Consider the following 3,618-nt stretch of genomic DNA (forward strand, 5'->3'; position numbering starts at 1 on the left):
TTTTCTCAAATTATAATTCAATGACATGTTTTCTGGGACACCCTGTATATCGCGAAACACTTAATGATACAGAGCCTGCTTGAATCACCTGTTGCAGACATTCGAAAGATTCGTGTGATACCGTGTAACTGAATTCATACGGATGTGTAAAATCAGTATTCTTAATGTTATGTCTACCTGCTGCCTTCGCGTGCATGGCATGGTTGTTTGCGCTGTAAGACATACAGCACGTTCGCTGAGACGTCGTGTATATTTTCAAGTCCACGCAGACACATGATGAGTCTGTTCTAGCCCTTATTTAGTCAAGACATCAGCATCCTTTGAAACGCCATTTAGAGCAAGCGGCCATATAAACGCGTACCTTTCTACCAGGCATCTCACAAAACGACGACAAGAGTACGAACGTTCAACACCTATCTGAAGATGAAACACGTCGCTCCAGTTTGCATTGTCCTGCTTATTCTAGGCTTGCATTCAGCTGCACTTGCCCATGACAGCGGAAGATTGAACGATGAGCAGGTAAGTCGCATTAGCAGAACGCTTCCTTTGGCCTGTTGTTACGTGGGGACCTGCGGTCATGCTTTCTTATTTCGTTCTTTCCCTCTCTCTTCCGCTAAATATACCGTACGGATAATATCTCCCGCTCCTTCTCACTCTTTGTACACCCGCACTAGTGAAGAACCAAGCTAAAAGTTCATTATTGTCCCACTACTATTCGCCCGGCTGTGGCCACCGTACACGTCTGCCGAAACCGCTGATGCCGGGTGAGTTGCAGGCGCGGGAGGAGTCAGTCACTGTTGCAACACCTCTCGATTTATTTGATCTCATTTCATTTTGTTTTTATTTTATTGTACCCAAGATACATCTTATCTGGGAATAACTGAGATGGAGGAGCCAGGGTGGAACACCCGGAACTGCCATGAGAGCTACTGATTTTCGCGAATATCTATCCAGATCTACTGATGAGTAGGTGACGGCCTAACCATAAAGCTCCGCCGGAGGTTTCGATGTCTTGGTAGACAAGTAGGCTGATCTGTACCTCCGGGCACATTGCCGCCTCAAGAGGTCCCTAAGCGGCACAATGTAGTGCAAGTCGAGTGCAGTAGGGGTGGACGGGTAAGGGGAAGCCCTTGAAAGAACATACGCGTACCGTCCATGCACCCCGTTGCACTCGACGCTTGGGTCTTCCCGGTTTTGGAATAATATTTTCATATGTACCACTCGGCGGGTTACGCGAAACCTTCACGACCAAGCTGTTCACCTTCAGCATAGAATTTTTCATTGTGACCGTGAAACAAATGATAACCCGAATACCTTTCGCGTCCCGAGCAGTTTCAACACACTCCATGTGTTGTCCTCCTCCTGTATTGTCCACGCACTCCATAACAGTTTTGGCTCCGCTTCATGTGAGAGAAGGACAGGCAGCCCCAGGAATTCCTTTGGCTGTAGCATTTCTCGGCTCCCTAAGTGAGCTGGAAGCTCAGTCCCTGTACACCGAGTGGCGAAACCTCCGCAGTGCCAGCTTAGATCACGTGCCATCTGGCTTGCCCTTGCTCAAGTGTTGCAATAGCATATTTGGAACCATTCGTGGCTACGCGGAACGCTCGAAAAAAACTGTACAGGCAGTGCTTGTGCATTCCTCACTCGAGCGGTGCGGCGTGAGAAGGTTTTCTGCTCTGTAATTTATATTAACATTCAGTTCTGCCCTTTGAAGATCTGAAAACCGATCAAGCACCAGTAACGGTTTAAACAACAGAGACAAATCGTGACTTGGTTTATGTAGATTTAAATAACCGAGGACTCTGTGTTAAAAGCTGATTTTTATTATTTCTTTTTGAGTGGCTCATGACATATATATATATATATATATATATATATATATATATTACTAATCTAATGCTTTTTGAGCCTCCAATATCGTGATACATTTGGTCCACGTGCAGCAACACTCCCTCTTCTGTCAATAATTTTATCACAACGCGGTACTCCATTTTTTTCATTTTAACTGAAGAGTGCGCCCTGGCTGTTTGAAATGCCGCCCTCCAACCGACAAAAGCATGGAGAGGGTTGAGGGTGGTGCTCCGGCCCTCCAACAGATGGCGCCACGCGTCCTTAATCGCATTTTCTACCTCGTGCCGGAAACTTATGGAACCACCGTCGTATATATATATATATATATATATATATATATATATATATACGAGGGTGGTTCCATAGGTTCCGCTCGCTGAGTGACCCCTGGTTTGCCAATCCCGAACGATGCGCAGCTACCCAGGGCCGACGAGCCGTAACGGCGAAACACGTGTCCTCTGGTGCTGTCGCATCGTTCAATGAGTATCTGTTTCTCTACGTGCAGCCATAGAAGCCATTTTAATCTGTAAGTTTGAATTTCAAACACGTCTAGCATCATTTACTTATTTTTTTAATGGCTTTTCCTCCCTCTTGATATATATATATATATATATATATACAAAGGAAAAATAGCTGAAGCTCTGTAGCTGCACGTTGAGCACATGTTTACAATTTGATCGTGCCCTCCCAGCCAAGGACAGCTGTTTCGGTCTACTTGGACCTCGTCAGCCTGGCGCAGGGAAGTGACACGATCTTGGATGGGCGCAACAGTGCGTCTCGGCGAGACGTCAATGTTCCACGGTGACGGTGATATATACACGGTGATATATATATATATATATACTAATCTAATGCTTTTTGAGCCTCCGATATCGTGATACATTTGGTCCACGTGCGGCAACACTGTTGCGAAGGATGACAGGCCAGTCTCAATGGGAAACAGTTGGTATATGGGAGGGGCTGCTCCTGTGCTTCCCTCCCTCCATGGTTGCGCGTCAGGAGAGTGTGTCGCCGTCATTTTGATTGTTCTTTATACGGGATTTCTATTGGGTTATAATCCTGTACTACGACGCTCAGTCGCTTTGAAACAAATCGGGATTCAATGTCGGGATGAGATATATCGGGATTCAATCTGACATGCATGGCATGCCAGGACGACCTTTATGGGGCAACACTGTACATAACTTTGCACACACATTACGCAGGCGCTTTTATACTCATTATATTTCTCGTGCAGGAACAACATGGCGGCGTACCAAAATCGCCAGAAGACCTTCCGAAGCCTAAGGAACAGATAACCGTGGCCACCAATCACCAGTTAAGGCAGCGCAGCATCTGCCGTGAGCTGTTTTGTGTGTACCTTTGTGAATATCACCAAGACATCAAGAGGGGACTGTGCTATCTCGGGTGTATGAAAAACGAAACACAGGCCCCACTCTGCCTGAAGCTTATCTAGTGATGACTTCGCATTCGACATGTGCTAGGCATGGAGTTGTGTACCCATAAAGCTACAGCCTGTAGTTTTCAGGTGCAATACAATAAACACGAAGACAAGATGCAAACTATAGTTGTGCGTCATTTTTGTTGCCGCGAGGGCCCTGTACTGGAAACTCTGAAACGTAGAAGATGTAGTACTGGCATGCAGAGAGGACGTCAACGTTGGCTCTAATAAATAGTACATGGATTGAGAGGTGACGAGAAAGAGATGAAGAGCATGCAAAACCAGCAAATGAACAATTCGAATGCAAGTGGAAGAAGCGATAACGA

The 3,618-nt window shown here is 46.0% G+C and overlaps 1 long non-coding RNA gene across 1 annotated transcript; it reads left to right on the plus strand.

Moving 5' to 3' along the window:
* The first annotated feature begins 286 nt into the window (after window positions 1-286).
* Window positions 287-3,418, plus strand: LOC135394936 (uncharacterized). Its single transcript, XR_010422982.1, has 2 exons — window positions 287-519; window positions 3,089-3,418. It is a non-coding gene; the product is annotated as an uncharacterized LOC135394936 (long non-coding RNA).
* The last annotated feature ends 200 nt before the right edge of the window (window positions 3,419-3,618 follow it).

The sequence above is a fragment of the Ornithodoros turicata genome, chromosome 5 (genome assembly GCF_037126465.1).
Source record: "Ornithodoros turicata isolate Travis chromosome 5, ASM3712646v1, whole genome shotgun sequence".
NCBI classification, from domain to species: Eukaryota; Metazoa; Arthropoda; class Arachnida; order Ixodida; family Argasidae; genus Ornithodoros; species Ornithodoros turicata.